General features: G+C 40.7%; 1 protein-coding gene across 3 annotated transcripts in view; it reads right to left on the bottom strand.

The window, feature by feature from the left end:
• The window catches only part of LOC139625973 (homer protein homolog 3-like), a 47,359-nt gene that overhangs the window by 34,207 nt on the left and 764 nt on the right, over nucleotides 1-12,388 (bottom strand). The window lies entirely within an intron of this gene.

The raw sequence follows: 12,388 nt of genomic DNA, 5'->3' as shown, positions 1-12,388 counted from the left end.
GTAAATGACAGGGGAGAAGGAGACAGCTGTTCATACCTGACAGCCTGAAGAGCTGTTAGAGGAGGAGTGAGAGCAAACAAGTGAAGAGTTAACGCTACAGAAATCAGCCCAACATCTCTAAGATGAAAGGTTTCATCAGCTCGCTCCTTCGCACTGCTAGAAGATGCATTCAGCTCCTTATCTTACAGATAAGTAACATCACCATACATGATGTCAAGTTAAACTTGACCTTGGAAAGAGTAGTTTCATGAACTGTAGATTTCATATTTTCCATTTCTCCTTCATTTTGGCTTAAAAGTTAAGACTAAAAAGTGCATTCTTGTCCTTGATCATCAGTTGATGAAACAGGATAAAATATAACAGAAAAAAGGCAAAACAAAGAACTCAAGGATGAACTCGGTCTAAACTTTTAAGGCAACATGGATAAGATGTCTTTAGCTTTAGCTTTCATGAACGAGCAAACCATACCATGTCAACCCTCCCATGTAGTTTTTTTATTAGACATAAAAGTGGTAACTTGTCATCCTCTCAGATAAATGGACCTAATGAGAATTTAAACATCCTTTTTTTTTTTTGCTGATGACACAATTTTGTAATTTGCACCTCTAATTCTACTCCAACCCACACTCTCATTTATCTTCAGTCTGCCTTTGATGCATTTTTAAAATGGTACCTATATCTCTTCTGATAACTCATACAAATATTTAGAAATTTGTCTCAACAGTGGACTGTCATTCAATATTCATATTCAACATCTAATATGACAATTAAAAATCTAACTCAGCTCTCTGTTAAGAATTAAAGTTAAATTAACTTTTATGTCTGTACTTGACTACTGAGACATTTTGAACTGTTTGAAGTTTTCCATCAGCCTTTCAGCTGTTACTGTGTTACTCCTCGTCACTACTGACAACTTCCATACTCACCATTGCTCCCAACAGCCCTGCAGAGACTACCATCCATTGACTGCTAACAATATAAGGGACAAACATTTTGATTTTCATGTATAAAACCTGCAAGATCTCACATATTTTACTATAAATTTTACTTACTACAGTACATAATCCAATATTTAGCTCTACCCGTGGCAGCGCTACAACTTTTTTTTTTTTTTAATCTATAATATTCATTATAGCAGAAAAATGTGCTAATTTAAAGATCAAACATGAAAACATTTATGTCCCTGGAGTGGCATGTCTGATATTACATTAATCAAATCTTTACTGATGTATTAACAAGTAAGCAGAATCTTAATCTGTAGCTGGCTAAGGTGGAGCTAATGTTAACTCATGTATGATCTGTCGCGTACTTCAATCTCTAACATTGCATCGAGTACAATATTTCCCTTTGAAATAAAGTAGCAGTAGAAACAATGAGAAGTAGCATAAAATGGTAATATGGTGAGTGTGACACAAAAACCGGTTGTGTAGTTAATTTCCACCATTGCTGCTTTGTGATCGTACGGCAGTGCGGTGAGGGGGACCAATCTCCTGGTGTGAGCTGGGAGCCTGAATGAAGAGAGGGGTCATCCGGATCAGTTCATCTATTCCAGGTCATATGTACATACATGCACCCACCCACCCCTCCCCCTCCTTCATACACACTCACTGCGGCTCATCCATGCATGAGGGAGGAGGGAGAACTGTGTTCAGATTACAGTTCAGTAATTAAAGAGGTCAGAAACGTGACAACTTGATATCTGTTGAGGTGCTACATCACATTGCTTTTTTTCAGGATTAAGACTCAAAACTACAGTGTTTGTATGTTTATGTTACATATGATGGAAAAAGATGCTACCACCAGAAATCATTATGATTAAAAGCATCATTAAAATCATGAATCTGTCCCTTTCAGCCTCAGTCTGTGTAAAGATACAAATGTTTTTCTTTAACACTGCTCTGAAGGTTTAAGAGAATTGATTGCAAATATTCCTTTTAATTTATATATCAAAGTAAACATATTTCATAATTTCAAATAATTACCCACAACTATACACAAATGTCTCAGCCAACTATGACTAGCTGAGTTCCCCCTTGCTCACCATTAGTACATCATGTTATATGAGAATTAGACCTGCAACTGACATCGACCTTTATTATAAATTTGCAATTACTGTCTCCATAAATCAATTAATTGCCTGGAAAATAGTGAGGGAAAAAGTCAAAATTTCCCAGTAGCCAAGACGACTTCTTCAAATTGCTTGTTTTGTGTGACCAACAGTCCAAACCCCAAAGATATTCAGTTATTCAGACAAAGCAAACCCTTATACTTGAGAAGCTGAGACTAAATGTGCAGTGTTCGCCATCTTATTTGAGAAATTACTTAAAGCACTGGTCGATTATCAAAATCATTTTCTCTCCATCAATTATTCACTTGCAGTCAAAAGACTGCATATTTTTAAAATATCTTTTAGTGCCAAAACTGAGATACCTGAGAAGCTTCTGAGAGCTGGATTCTTACAGAAACAGGCTGTTACAGCTTTTTTTATGTAAGGACAACAGCTGGTACATTCTCCTTGGGATTTTATTTTATTATTATTAGTATTCAGGGTCAGAGACAGAAACAGACAGACAGGCAAAACCTGGGAGACACAGGAGAGAAAGCTCTGCTGGGATCTGAGCCCAGGCAGGCAGGCCATCTGGGGAGCAGGGCTGAATCCTCAAGTGTGGTTCAAACCTCTATGGGCACAGCCACTTTTCATGCCTTTCTGGGACATTTTATCTCCTTTTCTGCACATCTTTGTATTCAGCAGTCTGTCGCAGGGGGCCGTCACCACTGGATCATCTGGTGATTTTGACACGGTGCCAATTAGAGGCTTAAAAACTACACTTTGCCTCAATGGAACTTCTAAAAGTTTTGCCTTAAGAAAACCTTTAGTTGATATTCTGCCATTGTCAGAGGATGGAAGAGCCAAACAGCCAAGTCTGAGCTGATGGCTGAAGTTTCAAAGTTTTCTTTAATCCACTAACCATCCTCCACAGCCTCATAAAAGTGGAGCGATGACACCAGATAGAGGAGGAGGCACACAGCCCTGAGGCCATCAGCTACATCCTACCCTCAAGATGAAATAACTGCCTTCAAGCATTCAGATGACTTTCAAGGATATGGGTGTACATCTGATGAAATGTCAGACTAAGCCAAACAAACAGCCCTTTTCCTCCTCCAGTCTGTCTCCTGGAGAGGCTTCTGCTGAGCGGGCAAGCTCCCTCTCAGCTTCACATTCATACAGATGAAATAATTCCTCTCCAGGACAGGAAAATATTACAATGGTATTTGGCTGCTGCCTGCAGCAAAGGCCATACACAGAGGGACTTCTGTGATAGCTCCATCTGGACGAGCTGGAAGACAGGAGGAGGCCTGAGCTTTCTACAGGGAGCCATCAGGGGGAAAAAAAGGAGGCTTTACTCCACTTCCTCTGAACTACATAGCTGCATTCACTGCAGGCCTCCATGCTCTGTTTCAAATTACTGCTTGGACCTATTTGATAATGGTTCATTACTTCCTGTAGAGAAATCACATCTCATATAGCTACAAACTGATGGTGATGTAGGAAAGTCACGTGCTGAGTTTAACTAGATCAAGACAATCATTTTTGAATCAACCATCTATCATGGAAAGGATGCCAGTGTTTAATATTATTTTTACAGCTGTTGTATCAATGGAAAGATTTATTTTAACTTAGATTTTCAGCCAGAATTGAAGGCAGCATGAGGATCAGGAGCAGAGGACACACGAATGAGCCAACGAAGTGGGAAATATAACTGGAAAATCTATCAGTGGTCTATAAAATGTCTCATCATACTTTCCTAAAGCCCAAGGCGATGTCTTCAAATTGCTGTTTAATTCAACTTTCCAAAACAAAGTTTACTATATCTGATGGAGAACAGCTAACTGATTCATTTTCTGTAGATGGGCTATTCGCTGCAGCTCTAGGTCTTCATGAGTTTCAAAATTTCTGACATAGTTCAAAACGGACCCCCTGACCCTCAGATACAACCCAACAGACCCTAGAATAATTAGACTTGATCCAAAATGTGGTCGACTATAACAGACCCAGACAGAAAGAGAGTCCTCACACTGGCAGCAGTGTCACTTCCCACCATGGTCAAAAAGTGCAGTCATATATGTCATTTTAACCCCCTGCAGTTCGCAGTTCACACTCTGTCTGCATCAAGCTCACTTTTTCTCCTCGTGATTATGTCACACCAAGTAATCAGAGGCAATAGCAAGCTCACTTTAATCCACTCTGGTGTTACAGATCCTGACACACAGACCTGAGATCAGCATACAACAACACCCTATCCAGAGTCAGATCAGACTGAACAAATGGACCTGTACTGATCTTTAATGAGAGATCCATCTCATTAAAAACCAATAAACGAAACGTTTTAGCTGTGTCTCTGTGGAATGCAGGAGAACCAAGTAAAACAGCTTTTGTGCAGAGATTCAGACCTAAAGTTAATATGTAAGTTTAGATTGCTGTCCACATTCCTGTGGACAGTGTGAGGTGATGTTTCAGGAGTGTTTGTTGTTTGCTCTCTTTAAGTAAAACTGTTCTATTGAGGCAAGTCAACATACTCTGAAGTCGCCAGCATAAATATATAAATACATATTGGTGGTAAACAATATGTTGAAGGAAATCTCTTCTGACTTCTGATGCTGTATTGCATCGTCATTGTCGTTTTAACATCACAACATTATGCATTGTGGGTTTTTTCAAAAAGCAGAGTCTGCACACTTGTGGAGTTTCAGAAAGTGTGTATAAAGGGTTCAAAAAGTCAGCCAGAGATGCCCTGCTGGTTTCACAGCGGGACAGTTCTTTGAAGAATGAAATCAGTACAAAAACTGTCACTTTCAACACCCCCACACAGAGCCGAAGTGCTCCCAGGTAACACAGCTTTCAAGGCACATGGCAGGAAGGTGGTTCCAAACATCTCGTGTGGATTTAGGCCGTCTCAGCGTCAAGACCTGGTATTAACATGTGTCTCAGGTGATTTGATCACACGTGGACAGCTACAGTACAGGAGTAAAGAGACCTAAGACGCATTAAGGACATATTTGAGGTCCGATCACTCAGACCATATTCGGAGGTGGTCTGGGCCACACGTGGCCACATTCTTTTGGCAATGTGAACGCAAATACGATCCCGGGACTCATACACAAAATCAAGAATCCCTATAAAATGAGCATCATTAGTCATTTTTAAACCATTGCAAATTGGATAAGATTTGATATAAAAAAAGAAAATACACTCATATCATGAAATATTCCCATACTTTGATGCTGATATCTACATTTTAGACAGGTTTACCACCATAAAAATGAAGAAAATGCTCCGTGGCCCTTGGTGTAGAATTTCTAAAACATATTTCTTGATCATTGTCTTTCTGCCTTCATACTGACACTGTCACCGACACAACCCATAGCTATGTCAGTGTATCTTTGCCCCAACTCATCACTTTTTAATCCTCTCCTGCTGCTCCCTTCATCTCTCTTTTAACCCCAGCACCCATCCACCACCCAGAACCCCTGATCTGTGAAGCTGTGAAACAGAAGCTGCATCCTCCTGTTCAGCCCCGCAGTCAGATGCCACCGGTCGCTTCTGTAGTTGAAAAAAACTGCCAGTAATGGAGCCTATAAGCTCTGTGGGCTGTAAATAGCCTGTGGGGACAGTGAAGCTGTAAAACCACCTGCCAAAAATCCTAAAAGCCAATGTCTCACAGTTTAACACAGACGGTCTGATGTGGTAGAAGATGACTAAGAGGTTAAGTAAGGGTAAGAGTGAGAGCATGAAACATCACATATAAAGATTTATGCAAATGACCTTGCACACATCCAGGTGTCCAGCTGCTGTTTCTCTCTTATCTCACCCTGATACATTTACCCAAGAGATTTGTAGGCCTTTAAATTTCTTTGACTTTTACTTCCTTGCATCTGGGCATCTTCGGAGAAAGAGAGATGAAAAATAATTCAGAACTGTCCTTGTGCCAAAGAAGCAGTAAAAAAAAGAAAAATGTCAGCTCATTTTGTGTTTGTAGCATTTTGTGTCCATCTAACAGCACCTCACTAAAAATAAATAACATAGGTTTTGATGCTCATCATCTAAACACAATGTTATTTCAAGGTCAAACTTGAGCTTCTTATTGGCTGTAATACAACTTTCACTCACAAATCCTGTATTCGATGCGGTGCTGAGTCTTAGTCTATAAATCAATTAGTCAAAGGAGAGAAAATGAACAAATATTTTGATAATATGTTATTCTTTAAAGTCTTTCATCGAGCAAATGCAAGAAAGAATCACCGACCTACAATCTGTACAGAATACAACGCCCTCTGTCTTTAGACCCTCAGTTCAGACAAAACCTCAACAGGAAAAAATGAGAGAGCTCAGTTAAAAGAGAAGTTCATCATCACTCATCCTGTCCATACCGACGGTGAAGAGATTCCTTATTAACTACATGTTAATGTAAGTGTTGCAGTCCTCGTTCTGTGCAAAAATGGATTTGCAGGCTTCGGTCAGGCATTATCATATAATGTATTTTTTAAAGTGTTTTGTTTTTTTAGTCAGTGTTTAGTTAGACAGTGTTTCCCTGCTGAGCTGCAGTGGAGTGACAGTAACACGAGGAGGGAATACTGCACTAAAAGACTAAAACACAAGGACAGTCTGGTCAAGGACATGTCCCCGATTACTTATATTAAAGTCGCTTTAGGAAGGGATGATCTCTACACAGCCAGTATGACGGGACACCAAATGTTTCAAAGCACATAACGGACATGTGACAAACTTGAGAAAGATGTAAACCTATCCTTTACTGGAGCTGTTTGCTTTGCATTATTGATGCTACACTGGAGATGTAACATTGTGATGACTGCACACGGTCTGATGCAACTTTATTCTATTTCAGTTTCTGCAACAATTCACACTGTATCATTCAGATTTAAGTATCTTTCCAATGAAGAAGAAAAACAATCCTGAAATTATCACAAGAAACTCCAAATTTAGCCAGTCAGGTTGAATAGCAAGTGTTGACCCATAAGCCTGTGTTTGACCTGGTTTCTGCTTCCACCCGAACGGAGTCAAATTCAGTCTAAATGAGAGCATCATTTTTCACCCTCTATGCATTAAGACAACACACAACTGGAGCTCTGCTATGGTTTTACAGCCCCTAGGGACTTTAGGCTTTGCAGAAACAGGAAAAGCTTCTTGCTTTTCTTTTTAGCAGTTTCTCTTTGTTCCTCTGAAAGTATTTCTCCTTTGAGGGTCTGCTTCCTCTGACCTCTGAGAGCTGGCGGCCTCGTGTCCACATTCCTGAGCCAGCGAAAGTGTCTGGCCTAGTCCGGCAACATGACACGCTACAACTACATACCAAAATAGCACAGCAAGGGGAAACGCTAACTCATACTGTAGCTGCTCAACAAGTCATCGTATCTGCAGCACACGCTACAACGCAGCGCACACACACACACAGACACACACACACACACAGTCCCAAGTTTCCTACGCTGGCACAAAGTGAGGAAAGCGTCGGAGTGAAACAAGGTTTATGGTTGTCAGTTTTACATTCTCTTTGATCACAACATGTCGACCATCGCCAAGCATCTCTTTGCTTCTCTGATTAATAAGAATTCGCGCCACCACATGACCACAAGCATCCAACTGCCAAAACATTCGGAAAAACACTTGAAACATGAGCGCAGCTTGTGTTTAACGTCAGCACAGCTCTTCACTTATCTGAAGGTCAGCTCCTCTTGCACGAGTCGGACTGATAACCTAGTGCTGTCTCACAATGTGAGGGTGACACAAAGCCAGTGTGTTTCTGTATTCAGGTTATGAAGGTCAGGGAGAGAGAGACAGAGAGAGAGATGATCTTTCATCACTGTCCTCCTGTGGCACAGGTCTTCACTTTCATGCCAATAAAACACATTTCGAAATGATTGCAGATCTCTCCACAATAGTAATTAAGAAGCTCTTCCCCCCCACAGAGCAGCTGGTTTCTCCTTGGCCAGTGGGAGGATGCGTATGCCAAACACTTTTTTATGGCATGATGCTGCAGATTAACCGATTATGATCCCAGTGAAACCAAAGTGTGGACGTCCACTGTGCTGTAGAGGGAGGCTCCACTGTGACGTTACCACAGATTTCAACAGTAAAAGATTTGATACGGGCAGGAATATCTGTGGTAATTATGTAGACTGATGATCATACGGTGACCTGGCACATGCTGTATATTCAGCTATAATAAGTGGGTATACTGCAACCTTTTATGTTTCACAGTTAAAGGCATGGATGACCATTTTAAATATGTTTATTCACTTTGGAAACTTGGAAACAGCTCAGTTCAGCTTTTTAAAGGAAACAGCCTGAGTCACAATGGTAAGACCACCAAAACCTCTCATGCTCACATGTTATGAATAATTTCTTTCATACACGTACAAACATAATTCTAAAATTGGTAATTTTGCACTTTTAAGAAGAATTATGTTCTATTTCGTGGTGAACAACTGTTTGTCAAGAAGTAGTTACAGCACATAACCCCCAAATAAATGATTTTGAGGTTTTTACATTTCTGGTTGTGTCAAAATTAAACAAACAAAATATAATGTTAATATGGAAATTTTAAAGGTGGTTTTGAGCTTTGAACAGATGTAAGCTGGCGGTTTCTCCATGTTTCCAGTCTTTATGTAATGCCGGTATAGTCAAATTAGCAACTTTCTTGCTAGATTTGGCCACTTTTATGACGCCTTTAGTGGCTTTTCTTCAAAGTAGAGCCCAACAACAAAGTAGAGCTGCAACTAGCAGCCCACAACCCAAAGATATCCAGTTTAATGTCATAAATGACCAAAAACATAAAATAAAAATAAAATAAAATATATTCAGATTTGAGAAACTGAATATTATGCTTTAACTGATTATTAAAATAGTTGCAGCCGAATTTTCTGTCAGGTGACTGTTGCAGCTCTAAAATCTAGCCAAAAACCTTAACTCCTCTCCCTTGGAGAGAGTTACCAGTATTTCAAAACAGCCGTGGGTGGGTCAGCTTGGATTTGAGTAAGTTGAGGTACTGGCTCTATTGTCTCTTGGGGATTTCCATTCTGTGATGTTTTACTTTCAATCCACTTCATGTCAGAGGGAAACACTGGATTTTACACTGCACATGACAGCTGTGGTTATTTTGAACATTAGGTTTGACATGCAAAAACATACAAAGATCTTGCAAAATACAATGCACAACAATCCAAAAGTATATGGAACAGTTGAGCTGCGATGGAGCGACTGACAGGAGGAGGATATGATGAAAGAGACACCAGGCGACGACAGTAAGAGGAGGAGAACGTGCTGACAGCATCTGCACATCATGACAAGCATGAAACTTCCTCTCGCAGTTAACAATACAGCTGCAGTTTCCACAGACGCTGAGGGAGAATAAACATTATGGGGACGTGATGAAGGTGGATTTCGTTCGGAAGCAAATAACTGATTGATGAAGTAGGGATGGGCGGATTGATCCCCAAAGTATCAATAGTACAGATATTAATAGATATTAATCAAATGCATTCATGCACAAAAGCTCCTGCTCGGTTCCATGATAATGTTGACTTTGCATTAAAATCTGCACTATTTGAAATTTTACAGTGATTTCCGACATTAATGTTTAGTGAGTTTTACACTTGCCTTTTCATTTCAGCCAAATGACATCTACTGTAAATCCACCTCTCTAATTAATTATGAATAAATACCCCAGTACCCAGATTTTGCCTATGTTAGGCTCAGGTATCAATAACAGTGATCTGATGCACTATTTGGTCGGAGATCAAAATCTTAACTGGCAGTATCGCCCATCCCTGCCATGCAGAGCCACAACACAGAGACAACGGCGTGTTTGTACCTCTCTCGGTGTAGCGGGTACATTTTACAGCTCGCAGACAACTCCTCTGCAGCAGGACAAGAGGAGAGATGATCCAAGTTACAAAGTGAAACAAAGTACCTGTGGAGGTTGTCAGACATTATTTAGAGGGCGCCCCAATCAAGTTCCCTTCTACACAGAACAGCTGCACAGCACTCACTTCAGTTAGGCCTGGTGGTAAAAATCAATCCAGTCCAGGTCAGATGTACTTGAGAATTGAAAAAAATTATACTGAATCACAGCAGTGCTTTGATGAAAATAGGTAATTTCAACAAAAAAATACCAATCATGTGACACAGTCAAAGTCACAGCTCCACTAAAACATACTGGTCACACTGGAAGCTGTTGAAGCTGTTTCATTAACACATTGTCGACATAAATACTGAAAGTAATCAACAGTCAGACAGACGGATCCTTCAAATGTGGCCAAGAAATGTTGTATTTTTTATTAGGGGACACAACCGGCGTATCATTTTCTGGACTCATCATCCCATAATCAGTTTTACAGTATTCATTTATTTCATGGTGCATTCAGGTTCATTGCATTCTTTAACTACTTGCCACTTTGTGTTTACCAGGTATTTGCCTTAGGTTGGTCATCAGTTTCTGATACATGTGGATCTTAACAGGACGAATGTCAAAGCTAGTAGTTGCAAATATTGGAAGTCAGGCTACATTTTGTTTTGTCAGCAGCCTGTTATAGAAAAAGGAAGGATTTCCATCATATCAAATTATATGTTCACTTTGTACACGGAGCTACAGAGGCTCAGATGACTTTAATAAGAACCTTGAGACAAGATGTACACAGCATGAGAGCACCTGTGCACTAATACTCATTTTGTTTATGGACTTGAAGTGGCTGTTAATCAAGACTCTCCTCCTCCTGGTGTTCACCTCTATCAAGAGGGTAGAGGACCTGCAGGCTGTCTCTGTCAACAGTAACCTTTCTGATTTTTATGTGTACTCTGCTGCCTCTTTGACATACACAGTGATGCAGAGTTGATCCTCACTTAGGGCATCAAACATACTGCATGACATCAAAAAACAGAGCAGTTGTTTGTTTCACGCCCACTGTCAGATGTTGCACAGCAGGTCCACATAAGTGCTAATGTGCCACTGATAACATTTGAAAAGGCACAGTCTACTTGAAGCTTTCTACCTGTGGTGCAGTGACAGTCTGGCTGAGATACGTACCACTGCAACTTGCTCTGTCACATCCACATTTACAGATCTCACTGCTCTGTGTCTTTGCTGTGGGTCTCAAACAGTCTCCATATAAATGGAATACCGTACATAGGCGGTGCAATGTGATGGAGAATGGAGGACTACACCTTTGAGTGAAGTTAGAAGTTGCTCAGAGATCCATTTGTTTAAATCTGTGACCACAGGGAGTTGCTCAGGTGCTCAACAACTGCAGGCAGTCACTTCTCAAATACTTAAAAGTTCTTCGGTCCTTGTACATTTGAAACATGGAACTAGACTGAGAAAGAGACAGTTTCCTATTTGTCAGTGATGGACATCAAGTTTGGAAAATTGATGTTACAACTTTTGGCGGACACCCTGAATGCACCATCAGTTTCTGTGTCTCAGGTCCAGCCTGTCCTTAAGGACATTTGAAGGACGCATCGCTGAAGACCGTGTCCTTTGAGGGATCCACCCACTGATTTGTGATGCAGCGGTTGATGCAATGAGGGTGAGCACCAACATGATGCTGCATCACCATGCAGTTAAATTGTGACATCCCATCATAAGAAATGTTAGTTGTAAATAGATAGATTATAAGACCATAATGAAAGAATTAAATTATGTCATTGTCTGATAGTGACATGTTAAACTGGCTGGGAATGTACATTTCTTTTCACTTCACTTTGAAAATGTCTGAGCAAAGCTGCAAAAGTATATTAATGATGGTCTTCATCAGTCAAACCTCAATAAAGATAACAGGGCGCGGATGAGACGCACACATTTTACAGTCATTTGAGAAGCATCTCAATTGAAGTGTCACTAAACTGACACAGAGGGGGGAGGCTGACGGCAAGGACCCTGGTAATGTGAGGAGGGTTCAGGTGAGTTTTAACCAAGCAGAAATCCTGCATGTATAATTCATCACACACACACACACACACAGTTAATGAGACTGAGCACAGCTTGACACCAGGAGCTTCTCAAACCAAACCCACCACCCAGAACCCCCCCCCCCCCCCCCCCCCCCCCCCCCCCCCCCGCACAACAATCAGCCTGGAAGTGGTCCAAGCCGTGTGTGTGTGTGTGTGTGTGTGTGTGTGTGTTTGGTAGCTGATGCAAACAGCAATAAACCACAATCACAATAACTTAAGGATGAATGAGTGACCTCGGTTTGTGAAATTTTAATCACATGACCAGAAAAATGTCACAATCAATTTCAAACAAACCGTCCGTGCAGCAGCCAAGACTCTCAGCGTGTGAATCCGACCTTCTCACGGTCACAGCTGCCATTCAGGTGT

The sequence above is a fragment of the Trachinotus anak genome, unplaced genomic scaffold (genome assembly GCF_046630095.1).
Source record: "Trachinotus anak isolate AG129_WGS33_773 ecotype Australia unplaced genomic scaffold, CSIRO_AGI_Tana_v1 ptg000010l, whole genome shotgun sequence".
NCBI lineage: Eukaryota > Metazoa > Chordata > Actinopteri > Carangiformes > Carangidae > Trachinotus > Trachinotus anak.
Note: the sequence above shows the minus strand (reverse complement) of the source record. Positions and strands in the feature narration are given on the sequence as shown.